Consider the following 13,807-nt stretch of genomic DNA (forward strand, 5'->3'; position numbering starts at 1 on the left):
AACAGAATACAGAGTAAAATGTCACAGCTACAGGGAAGTGCATTGCAGGTAGACAATAAGGAAGATCTGTCTGGATGGCTTGCAAAACAAAGATATTCCACTGTATCTTGGTACACATAACAATAATAAACCAAATACCAGTTACCAATCTGAATGCCAGAAATTCAAGAGAGTCAGGGGGCAGAAGTGAGTGTAGTCACTGTTACTAAGGAGATGGTGCCTGGGAAACTGAAAGGTCTGAAGGTAGATAAGTCACCTGGACCAGATGGACTACACCCGAGGGTTTGGAAAGAGGTAGCTGAAGAGTACATGGAGGCATTAGTAGTGATCTTTCAAGAATCACTAGGATCAGGAATGGTTCCAAGGACTGGAAAATCTCAAGTGTCACTCCACTCTTTAAGAAGGGAGGGGGGCATAAGACAGGAAATTATAGGATATTTAGCCTTGCCTTTGACAAGGTGCCACACATGAGGCTGCTAAACAAGATAGGAGCCCATGGTATTACAGGAAAGGTACTAGCATGGATAGAAGATTGGCTGACTGGCAGAAGGCAAAGAGTGGGAATAAAGGGGGCCTTTTCTGGTTGGCTGCCGGTGACTAGTGGTGTTCCGCAGGGGTCGGTGTTGGGTCCCCTACTTTTCATGTTATGTGTCAATGATCTGGATGACGGAATTGAGGGCTTTGTGGCCAAGTTTGCGGATGATACAAAGATAGGCAGAGGGGCAGGTAGTGTTGAGGAAGCGGGGAGTCTGCAGAAGGACTTGGACAGGTTGGGAGAATGGGCAAAGAAGTGGCAGATGGAATACAGTGTAGGGAAGTGTACGGTCATGCACTTTGGTAGAAGGAATAAAGGCGTAGATTATTTTCTAAACGGGGAGTGACTTCAGAAATCGGAGGTGCAAAGGGACTTGGGAGTCCTAGTGCAGGATTCCCTGAAGGTTAACTTGCAGGTTGAGTCGGTAGCAAGGAAGGCAAATGCAATGTTAGCATTCATTTCAAGAGGACTAGAATATAAAAACAAGGACGTAATGCTGAGGCTTTATAAGGCGTTGATCAGACCACATTTGAAGTATCGTGAGCAGTTTTGGGCCCCATATCCAAGGAAGGATGTGCTGGCATTGGAGAGGGTCCAGAGGAGGTCTACAAGAATAACCCTTTCATTCTCAGGATGAATATGTGAGGACTGTCCGGGGGGCGGTGGGGGGGCGGGCGGGCGGAGCCGGGGTGGAATATGAGGCAGCTATTTTATTCCAAAATTCAGCATAGGAAGGTGCAGAGGTGTTAATGACATGATTTTCTTTGCCTGTTAAAGATTAATTATGTAGCCTGGGCTAATGTAACAAATGGTCCAATCTTACACACTTCAAGCAATCTAGCCAGCAGAGATTTCCCAAATTAATCCAAGCATACAGTTTGGACTAACCAGCTATCCAGTTAATAACAACCCAGTGGAAATTATTCCCCTTGCAGCTGGTATAAAATAGATAACATATTTATAATTGGAGGAGCAGAAAATTGAAGTTTTACTTTACTTTTAGTGACCTTTGAAATTGTTTATAAACCCCAGGCATGAATTCTACTGCAGTGAGGATTGACAGCACTGTACAAAGTTCATAAACCCAAAGGCATGGTAAATATTCCAGAAAGTCTTGTTTCATTGAGACGAGCAGAACATGCCACCAATGAATCCGGACCATTTCAGACCCAGCCTGTACACTCTTGACTTGCTACAGTTTGACAAAGAACTTGCTACAGTTTGACAAAGAACTTCCAACATTAGTGAAGGTTCCTTTATTCCTTCTCACCTCAGCAGCCCTGGGTTGAATTTACAGTCCACTTGGCTCACCTAGTTCATTTTATGGTACATTTTATTTGACCTCACTCTTATAAAGTATTTTGTGCCACTTACTTTTCCAAACTCTGCTACCCATGTTCCATTCTCCGCCAAATCCCATTTATTCATCAGTGCTGAGCTCCACATTAGCTCCCAGTTGAACAATTCAAATCTGTCCCTAGATCTGCCTTCCCTATCTCTGCAATTCCTTCCAGACCCTCTGGCAATTTCGAATGGGATCCAGATTTATCAGCATTTACCTGTTTAAACATTCAGGACTACCCAACTACGCAGTCAAAGAAAGATGTCCCAAACTGATTTGGCAGTAGTGGTCACTGTATCAGCCAAGATTGGACTCCCCCATTGGACCAATCTCACCAAGATTACCTGGCAGTACTGTGGGGGAATCTGCTCTTGGATCCAGGATAAATCCTTTCAGTGAGGCCTGTAGGCAATGAAAACAATGGGGAAGCTGGGTTGAATGAAAATCAAAACCTGCAAATGTGGAAAAATGAGTAAAAACAGAAATGCTGGAACACACAGCAGCATCTGTGGAAGAGAGAAATAGAGTTCACATAGAACATTACCAGCGCAGTACAGGCCCTTCGGCCCGCAATATTGTGCCAACATTTTATCCTGCTCTAAGATCTATCTCCCACATAGCCCCCCATTTCTCTATCATTCATGTGTCTAAGAGTCTCTTAAATGGCCCTAATGTATCTGCCCCCACAACCTCTGCCGGCAGTGCGTTCCACACACCCACCACTCTCTGTATATATAAAAAGCTTACCCCTGACATCCCCCTTATACCTCCCTCCAATCACCTTAAAATTATGTCCCCTCGTGTTAGCCATTGTTGTCCTGGGAAAAAGTTAACATTTCAGGTTGAAGACCATTCATTAGAACTTGCCTGGAATGTACCTTTTTTCCCCCATTTTGTTCAATTGTTTTCATGTGTTTACAGCTAATTTATTTTAAATATTTTTCTTGATTTTTAAACAGGAAGGGGTTTAAGTATTTCTGAATAACAGGGACATTAAGAGAATGTTTAAAACTCTCAAGTCTTTGAAAAGCCAGCAAGCAGTTAAAGCTTTCTGGGGTGTTTTGTGGGCAGAGTTTCAGCAAGGCACCATCTGAGGTTATGCCATTGTTTAGGACACACCAGTGAAGTCCAGTACCTTGGGCACGCAAAATGAGCCTTTGCATCTGGACCAGTTATGTGTTGGTGTTGGGTGAACACAGAGCAGCAGTTACTAATAACAGGCCTGTGCCAACAATATCAGCGCCATTATGATAAAGTTGTTGTTGCCCAAGGCACTACATTAATACAAATCGTTAGCTTGATCCACACAAGCCTCCTCATTCTGTCAACCCCAACCCCCAACACAATGGAACCAAAATTCCAAAGCAACAACACAACACAACTACTATACCACAGCAATTGACTCTGACTGTTCAGAGGGAGAGAATGCTGGTTATCAAAGGAGAGCTGAAGGTCAGATGCAATTAAGAAAGTCCTGCACATGATTGACTGTAAGCAAACTGCCAGTGAACATTCTGCTGGGAATGCTTTCACCATTTAATAAAGAATGCACTGTATATGCCAGACACAGGGTCAAGTAGCATCATTTCGGTCTGTTAACCTAGATTAGAAAGACACGTGGCTACACTTCAAACATGGAGCAGCTGACTACATTGTTCCCCTGTTAGAAATCTTCTCACTGAGAGTGACAGAATGACATCAGCACAAAAAGGAGCCTATTCAGCCCATTGAGTCTTGTGCTGGCTCCATGCAAGAACTATCCAGGTAGTTCCATTTCCTTGCCTTCTCCCCATATCCCTGCGACATTTTTTCCTTTCAAATACTTGGATGTGCACTTGAAGACCAGCCCGCTGCCTCGGGAAAGCAGCCAACATAATCAAGGGCCCCTCCCACCTAAGTCATTCTCTCTTCTCCCCCATTCCATCAGGCAGAAGGTACAAAAGCTTGAGAACACATAGCACCAGGCTCAAGGACAGCTTCTATCCCACTGTTATAAGACTCTTGTACGATAAAGATGAACTCTTTGATCTCTCAGTCTTCCTCGTCATGGCCCTTGCACTTTATTTGTCTGCCTGCACTGCACTTTCTATGTAACTGTAACACTATATTCTGCATCCTGTTATTGCTTTTCGTTTTGTACTATCTAGATGTACTTGTGCATGGAGGGCACGCAAACAAAGCTTTTCACTGTACCTCAGTACATGTGACAATAGTAAACCAATGACCAAGATTCCTATCCTGCAGGGCTACAGAATTAATGCCAAAAAGAGGAATGAGGCTGGGTCATTCAATCTAAATGGGCCAAAAGGCCTTCTATTTCTGTGAGCTCTGATTCTAATTATCCAGTTCACTTTTGAATGCCACAATACTGTCTCCCGTAACATCAACCCTCCCTCTAACCTCCACACCACAACCCTGGCAGTCCGAATCTCCTCTGGGTATGAGCCATCACGTGGCTCACTAATTCCCTGTCCTCCAAGTTATTACTGAACTTATTGATTTACAATCAACTTATCAGGAGGTTACAAGGTGGGGGACACTGTTGCTATTTCCCAAAAGGCTGCTACTACAAGTAAAAAAGTAAACGGTACTCAGATGCGTTAATAAACCTCAAGTTAATTTATCTGCAGGTCTATGTGGCTTCCTCAAAGTTTTCAATAGACAGGCAAGGCACAACAGTGCACTGTAGATATAGAGCCCACCATAGGCAACAACCCACTGAAGGTGTTCAAACCACAGTAGACATACAGCCCATTACAGGCAGGCAGCCCACACTAAGTAGATAGCAGTTATTTTCCAAATTCACTTGAACCGGAATTGCAGTGAAGGGTCAGAATCCAGCAAACAATGGATCCTTGTCCAAACAAAAGAAAAAGGGCATATATAAAATATTTATAAACTAATTAGCATCACATCATGGAAACTGCCAGATTGCAGAATTGCAATGAGTAATTAAAATCAGAAGCAGTTAACATGGAGTCTGAAAAGAGGAGGTCATGCATGAATTAGTCCAATTTAATCCATTCTCTGAAGAGATCATTCAACTTATTGCTAACAAGAATGCAAGGAAATGTGATCTGCTCCACTACTCAGATGGACTGGAGCTGATCTGGACTCCAGTCTCAATACCAGGTGTTGCTCCATATCCCTCAAATTCCTTAACTTATCCAAATCCAATAGCTTAGGCCATGAATGGTCTATTTTTGTGGGATCCACCACCATTCAGGAGAGAACATACAGGGAGTAGAAATTTGACTGTGATCCCCAAGCACTGAACAGCAGCAACCGTATTAGCCGCTAAACTGTTCTCACCATTAAACTCAATGCAGACACACATATCCAGGTGATTACGGCTGGTGGCCAACTGTATCGAGGTACAGTGAAAAACTTGTCTTGCATTCTGTTCGTACAGATCAATTCATTACACAATGCAGATACATTGAATTAGTACAGAGTGCATCGAGGTAGTACAGGTAAAAAAAAAGAGTACAGAGTAAAGTGTCACAGCTACAGGCAAGCACATTGCAGGTAGACAATAAGGTGCAAGATCACAACAAGGTAGATTGAGAGGTCAAGAGTCCATCTCAATGTATAAGGGAACCGTTCAATAGTCTTATCACAGTGGGATAGAAGATACAGGAGCCTGGTGGTATGTGCCCTCAGGCTCCTGTATCTTCTGCGTGATGGGAGAGGGGACAAGAGAGAATGACCTGGGTGGGTGGTGTCTTTGATTATGTTGGCTGCTTCATCAAGGCAGTGAAAGGTAAGGACAGAGTCCAAGGAGGGGAGGATGGTTTCCATGACGTGCTGAGCTGTGTCCACAACTCTCTGCAGTTTCTTGCGGTCCTGGGCGGAGCAGTTGCTGTACCAGGCTGTGATGCATCCAGACAGGATGCTTTCTATGGTGCATCGATTTATTTATATATTAGTCACATGCACATCAAAACACACAGTGAAGTGCATCTTTCTGCATTACTGAGAGTGTGTTGGGGGCAGCCCGCAAGTGTCGCCACTCTTCCGGTGTCAACGTAGCATGCCCACAGCTCCTAACCTGTGCGTCTTTGGAATATGGGAGCAAACCGGAGCACCCAAAGGAAACCCACGCAGTTACGGGGAGAACGTACAAACTCCTTACAGACAGTGGCGGGAATTGAACCCAGGTTGCTGGCACTGTAAAGCGTTATGCTAACCGCCACACTACCGTGCTGTTCTCTTGATAAGATGGTTGTGTACAGTTTTGGTTACCCTGTTATAGGAACAATGTCATTAAGCTGGAAAGGGTGCAGAGAAGATTTATGAGAATGTCGCCAGGACTTGTGGGCCTGAGGGAGAGCTTGGGCAGGCTAGGATTTTACTCCCTTAGAGTGTAGGATACCGAAGGATGATCTTATAGAGGTTTATAAAATCATGAGGGGCAGAGATAGGGCAAATACACACAGTCTCTTTCCCAGGGAAAGGGAATCAAAAACTAGAAGGTATAGGTTTAAGGTGAGAGGGAAAAGATTTAAAAAGGGACCTGAGGGGCAACAGAGGGTAGTGGGTATATGGAACGAGCTGCCAGAGGAAGTAGTTGAGGTGGATATAATAACAACATTTAAAAGACATTTGGACAGGTACATGGATAGGAAAGGTTTAGAGGGATGTGGACCAAACGCAGGCAAATGGGACTAGCTTAGATGGGGAGTCCTGGTAGGTAGGGAAGAGTTGGGCCAAACGGCCTGTTTCTGTGCTGTATGACTCGTGGTGTGCATGGAATTTGCACATTCTCCCTGTGACCATGTGGTTTTCCTCCAGGTGCTCCGGTTTCCTCCCACATCTCAAAGATGTGAGAGCTGATCGGTAAGTTGGCCACAATAAATGGCCGCTAGTGTGTAGGTGTGTGGGAGCACCGAGGTAGAGCTGATCACGTAATGGGGAGAATGAAATGGGATTAGTGTAGGATTAATGTAAATGGATGTTTGATGGTTAGCATGGACTCAATGGCTGAAAAGCCTGTGTACATGCTGCATAAGTCAATGACAGTGTTGATGGTATCCTTCCAGTATCCTAAGATGCCTGCTGTAGGGTAGAACACATCTCAAAAGCATACAAGAGATCAAGGAGCACTGCTGCCTTGCAGATGATGAGCAACTTAACGACCACAACGCCAACTTTCCCCTCCAGGAGATGCAAGGAAGGCATGGAATTAAGAAATAAAATTGGACCAAAACGAACATGGAAAGCAGAGGCTGGTTAAATCAATGAATCATAACTAATCAATGTCCTAGTTTGTTGTGTTCCCCAAAGATCTACGTTAGGACCTCTCTTCTCTTCCACACGCCTGCATGAATTGCAGATGTGTGTGGCTGGAGGCAGAGTTAGATGTTAATTCAGAGGCCTTGGCAACTGAATTACAAGAGACCCAGGTGGCAAATCCTTCCAGAAACGTCAACTACACACAGTAAAAGAGCAGAGGAAATGTACTTCTGACTGTACTGTCACTGTGTATTATGCTGATAAATCAACAAACGTAGGAAAATGTAGAAAACCCATGACACCCAGCTGCACAAAGGTCCCCAGGACCAGCCGACATCCTGCCTGAGGACTGGCAGCTTGTAAGGTTCTGCTATGGAGCAGCTGTCTGCTACTGTAGTCTTAAGGTCAGAGAACACATCAATCAATGTTTCAGCACTAAATTGTTGACACTGACAAGTTGGATTTCCCTCTGAGCTCCAATCTTCCTTGCTTGTGAATACAGTAGAGATATTTAAGTCTGTGCCTGGATAAATGGGCATTGAGTTTAGTTTAACTACAGAAGCGTGTGTGTGGCAAAGTGCCATTGAGAGATAATGGATGCAAGGAGGAAAGATTCCATCTACAGCTATGACACTGGTTGGCATTTCTGAAATCTAATAGCTCTCTGTTCTTTCCTCTCCCTCTCCATGAGTTATGGGGATCGACCTCTGAGGTTAAAATCAACAGGGTAGCAATATGTCTACCTCATTCCATCCCCGTGAAGACACAGGAGACTGCAGATGCTGTGATCTGGAGCGAAAAACAAACTGCTGGAGGAACTCAGCGAGTCGAACAGCATCTGTAGAGGCAGAGGGATGGTCAGTGTTTCGGGTCGAGACCCTGGATCAGGACTGGGAGTGTAGAGAGTAGATAGCCATTATAACGAGGTGAGAGGGAGGGGTGAGACAGGGGTTGGCAGGTGATAGGTGGAACCAGGTGAGGTAGGGCATGATGGACAGATGGAGCCACATGGGGGGAGGGACAAGGGGAAGGTCAAGTCTGAGGCTGGAAGGTGATGATGTGGAACCAGATTCCACACTTTCCAACCTGTGTCTCTACCCTTCTCCCCTCCCCCTGTCCGTCAGCCCCCCCACCTCAGCTGGTTCCACCTATCACCTACCAGCCTCCACATCACCCCTTTATACTGGCCAGCTTCCCTCTACACTCTCAGTCCTGAAGCCGGGTCTCAGTCTGAAACATCGACCATCCCTCTGCCTCCACAGATGCTGCTCGACCCGCTGAGTTCCTCCCACAGTTTGTTTTATTTTTACACCCCATCCCTGTGCTTGAACTTTCATTCAAACCAGTAGTCCAATGCTTCATCCAGCTTATAGACCGTTCACCACACAAAGTTAATGCTAGGAATAACGATACAAATAAGGCCTTCAGCAACTATTGCACTTGCAGCTCTGCTCCAATGTGAACATGGGTAACACCAACAACTTACTATGTAGGGGGGGGGGTAGGGAAGCAGGGGCAGGGAACATTCACAAAAGTCTTCCTGATTTTTTTTTGCCTCAGAAAATCTGCCAAATGTATTTAAGAATATCCAAAATAAAAACAGGCATTGCTTACAATCCTGCTTTGTAATTTAGTTTCTTCATGGATGGTCCCGCAACCCAGCCTCCTCCCCCAAGCCTCACATTCCTTTACACTTTTAGTGTCCAAACTCTGTGGATCTCAATGTAGACACAAGAGGCTGCAGATGCTGGAATCTGGAGCAACACACAAGAAGCTGGAGGAACTCAGCAGGTTCAGGCAGCATCTGTGGAGGGAAATGGACAATCAACATTTCGGGTCAAGACCCTTCAATTGGACTCAAGTCCTCAAGGCGCGAGTCCAGATGAAGGGCCTTGACCTGAAACGTCGACAGTCCATTTCCCTCCGCAGATGCTGCCTGACCTGCTGAGTTCCTCCAGCTTCTTGTGTGTTGCTCTATGGATGTCAATCTTGACTATCCTCAGCAACTGAGCATCCCAGTCCTTTGTAGTTAAAAAAAACTCTAAACACTCACAGCCCTCTGAGTAAAGACAAACTCCCTCAACTTAGTCCTAGGTGGGCAGCTCCTTATCCTGGCACCAGGTCCCCTATTTTTTGGCTGTACCTTGGGGTGCAGCTCCCACCGGTGTTGTCCCACCTGACAGGATCCCTCCCACACGCTCTAACGTTAAGTCCAACGTGAAGGCAGCAGTTATAAAACAAAAACTTAAAAGTAAAAGGGGAAACGCAAGAGACTGAAGATGCTGGAATACGGAGCAAAAATCAAACTGCTGGAGGAACTCAGGCGGGTCGGGCAGCATCTGTGAGGGAAATGGACAGTCGATGTTTCAGGTCGAGACCCTTCATCTGGACTGAAAGAGTAGAGGGGAGATAGCCAGTATAAGAGGCAAGGGGAAGGGGTGGCAAGCAATAGGGGGATCCAGGTGAAGAGGGGAGATAGGCAATTGGAGGAGGGAAAAGTTGAAATAGTGACAGAGGCCGGGAGGTGGGAGGTGAGAGGTGGAGGCGACAAAGGGCTGCAGATGGTGGGATCTGATAGGAGAGGAAGGTGGAGCAGGGAACCAAACAAAGGAGGTGGGGAGGGCAGACAGAAGGAGTGGGGCAGATGGAGGAGGGGAAAGAAAAGTGATTGGGGGTTGGGGAGGGGGGGTGGTTGGATGTGTGCAGGAGGAACTGGGTGGACCAGGAGGAGAGAGAAAGGGACAGAGGGGGAGCAGGTTCCCTAAAGTTGGAGAATTCAATGTATTTAAAAGTGCTGTCAGACAAGGCAAACTGTTACTTTGTGTAATCCTTCTTATACGTTAAGTCAATAGAAGAGTTCTGTGTAATTTACTTCCAACAGGCTGAGTTGCCCAATCCAACTGTCATGCTTTAAGAAAAGACTTATATTTGTAAAAAAATACTTCAGTGTGTCCCAAAGTGTTTTATACTCGTCAAAGCTCCTTATAAAATATACTCTCTATTGTAAAGTGGAAACAGTGGCAGACAATTTGTGCACGGCAAGTTCACCAAATTAGCATGTATTTAAATCCAGACAGCCTTCCATAATTATGTTAATAGAGGAATACAAGTAAAACAGAGAAAATTTCCTTGCTCTTTCCGAGATTTTTTACCTCCATCTAAAGAGTGGATGGACCACCTAATCTTTTAACAAATCTACCAACAATTGTAATACAGTACACTTTTGGACTTATGATCAAGTTAATAATTGATTGAATAGTGCTTGGCCAGTGAAGTGTGGTGTCAAAAAACTGGTTTCCAGCACAATCTACTCTGCCTACATTGACTCTGAGCCCCCTAAAGATTCCTTTAAACCTCTGCCCTCGGTGAAAACTTTCAAAAGGCCTTTGTGGAAAAGCACTTAGCACAACGGTTTCTATTCCAAGAAAGGAAAAACTGAATTGTTTCTACTCCTCAAGGTGAAACACTTAGCAGCAATTTAAGGACTGGTGCGGTGGTCACTGCCTTTGTCTAATCGTGTAAATGAATGGATAGTGAGTCCATGCAGTTTTGCACTTCCCTGATTCTTGTTTCTGTTAAATTCAGTCAAAAGTATCTTCATTGTCTTTTTTCCCCATATTGGAAATAAACAAGGGTTTAGTCAACTCTGACCAAAAGTGTAATGTTAAGGGTAACAAGTTGTCTATTGCTCCACACCTGTCACGTATTTCCTTTCAATGTGACATACATCACAGTGGTCTGCAGAAGACCACTTCAATCCAGATCTATAAAGTGTTTTTAAGATGGATATCATAACCCCTGTTGATTGTTGCTATCTTTACTGTTTATCAGCTGTTGAATTGACAATGAAACAGACTATTTTAAACTAATATAGGCTTTCAATTTATGGTTTTCCGACAATTAAAAAATTGTGAGGGGTTTAATTAGTTTCAGCCACAGATTTGGATTCCAAAGTGTATCTGTTGTGTGTAATTGACTCTGTAAATCTTCTTGGGCAGTCCTTCAGGATCGAGGATGACTAACTTCCACTCCAGTTTATGGCTAACAAGGCCACTGTGGGAACCCCAGACCCTTCCATGTGGGGGTTGTTGCGAGAAATGGTTATAGGGTTGGCGGATGGATAGTTTGTGAACTGGTTCACTTGTTCTGTCACTTATACAGGCTGCCTGTCTGCTCCCAATGCATGGACAAGGCTTTCTATACCATCCTAAAAGCTCCTTCTCCACTTTGAAAGGTCATAGAACATAAAACAGTACAGCACAGGAACAGGCCCTTCAGCCTCCCATGTCTATACTTAACACAATGGAAAACTAAACTAAATCTCTTCTGCCTGCATATGATCCATATTCCTCCATTCCCTGCATATTGTGTCTACCTAAACACATCTTAAACACCACTATTGTATCTGCTTCCACCACCACCCCAGTAGTATGTTCCAGGTGCCCACCACTCTCTGTGTAAAAAGACTTGCCCCGTACATCTCCTTTAAACTTTCCCCCCTCTCAACTTAACCTCCCATAGGCTAGGGATTCTCAGGAGTCAGTGGGAATGTTGCATTTCTTCAAGGCAGCTTTAAGGACATCCTTGAATCTTTTCCTCTGTTCACCTGGTAATCTCATTCTGACTGCTAAATGACTACAAGTTTTAGTCTGTACTTCTTGATGTGACGTGATATTTTCCACCTTCCTCAGGAGACAGGAGAATGTGCTGGGAAGCCCATGTTCAATAGGTCTTACAACGTGGAAAATGTTTGATTCAATTAAATGCTATCTCACTCAAAAGCCATGTTGACAGGCGCTTTGGTGAGTTGATGAAAACTATCTCTGAGCATGCAATGTGTTGGAAGAAAGCCAAAGTTCTGACAATGCTGCTGGAGGAAACTGTATCTGAGAAATTTGGGCATTAAAAATACTTAGAAATGAGGTACAAGTCTCCCAGACTAAACATTAAAAATATGATCGTTTTTAATAGAATACTTGAGAAAAAACTAGTCCAAACGATAAATCGAGGACACACAATTGGTAAAAGAATCAGTGGGATAGGGAGAGAATTCATTTTCTTGTAACTCCTTGTTCTGATGTGTAACATGCTTCTTGGAAGAGGATTTAATAGTAACTTTAAAAAGGGGGTTTAGGTCCATATACAAACATGGAATACTATGGGGATAGAGCAAGGGAAGAATAGGACCAAATGGAAAGCTCGTTCAAAGAGCCAGAATAGGTCTGACGGGCCAAACATCCTCTTTCTGTGCTGCACAACTCTAAGATATTAAACTGTAACCAGAAACACACTTGTACATTGCACTGAGGTGGAGTTGAAGAGTTTACCCAGTGTCTTGGAAGAGCACAATGGGGCAGCAGCTTTGGATGCTGAGCAATAGACAAGTGATTTACTTCAGGTTAAGCAAGAAATATTTTTGGAACAGTGGTGTTTTACTGCCTTTCTTATGTTTGGCACATTGTCTAAATGCCAGTATTTTAAGTTGAAACACCCATTGTCAAAGGTCTTGCAGAGAGCTTACCATTTCTAATGAATTACTCCTGAAGTACAGTCACTATCATAATGTAAGAAATGCAACGGTCAATTCATATGTTCCATAAATAGAAAGGCGTTAATGACCGGAAAATCTGTTTAGGGACCTTTATCAGCCTGCTGCCTGGCTTCGCTCAATACTGAGGATGCTGATAAATACCAGTGGTCACGATAATAACTTTTGAGGAAATACTAAGTTCTCCATTTTTATAACATACAGAACGCACAAGAAACCACCAAAGTTTGCAATCTTCTCCCTTTACTTGCAGATGAAATCCAGTATTAGCAAAGTTAGCAACACACAAAACACTGGAGGAACTCAGCGGGTCAGGCAGCATCTATGGAGGGAAATGGACAGTCGACGTTTCGGGTCGAGACCCTTCATCTGGAGTATTCGACCAGTGTTAGATGCCAACCTGAATGTCGTTTCCCTTGGACCAGAAGTTTGCAGCTGAAACCTGTTTGGAGTGTGACTTGAACCCACAACATAGAACAGTAGAGCACAGGAACAGGCCCTTCGGCCCACAATGTCTGCACTGAACACGATGCCAAAATAAACCAAATCTGTATATGAACCATATCCCTCCATTCCCTACATATTCACGTGTCTATCTAACAGCCTCTTAAACTCCACTGTCGTCTCTGCTTCCACCACCACCCCTGGCAGCCTGTTCCAGGCACCCACCACTCTCTGTGTAAAAACTTGCCCCACACGTCTCCTTTAAAATTTCCCCCTCTCATCTTAAATTTATGTCCTCTAGTATTTGACGTTTCCACCCTGGGAAAAAGATTCTGACCGCCTACCCTATCTATGCCCCTCATAATCTTATAAATCTATCAGGTCTGATAAAACCATATGACCATCTGACTCAGAAGCAAGAGTGTGAAAATGTAGAACCTTGGCCACCCAGCTTTGAGCAATAAAAACACGCTCTTAAAAGAGATGAATTTGGCAGTTACTTTTTTTTTTAAACTTCTCCCTTTTACCCTTCAGAAGGGGAAGTCACCTGCCACAGTTAGCTCACAGATGGCAAAACCTCTCCAGTTCCTTGCTCAACTCAGAACCTGGACATCTCAAATCCTGCTGCCAGACCAGTCATTGCAACCTCAATGGATTATGACACAATAAGGTTTTTTTTTCGCAATAACTCAGCCCTATATTC

The 13,807-nt window shown here is 44.2% G+C and overlaps 1 protein-coding gene across 2 annotated transcripts in view; it reads right to left on the reverse strand.

Moving 5' to 3' along the window:
* Positions 1–13,807, reverse strand: part of chst11 (carbohydrate (chondroitin 4) sulfotransferase 11) — a 174,779-nt gene that overhangs the window by 104,246 nt on the left and 56,726 nt on the right. The gene's annotated exons all lie outside the window — the stretch shown is intronic.

Source organism: Pristis pectinata, chromosome 15, assembly GCF_009764475.1.
Source record: "Pristis pectinata isolate sPriPec2 chromosome 15, sPriPec2.1.pri, whole genome shotgun sequence".
Lineage (NCBI taxonomy): Eukaryota > Metazoa > Chordata > Chondrichthyes > Rhinopristiformes > Pristidae > Pristis > Pristis pectinata.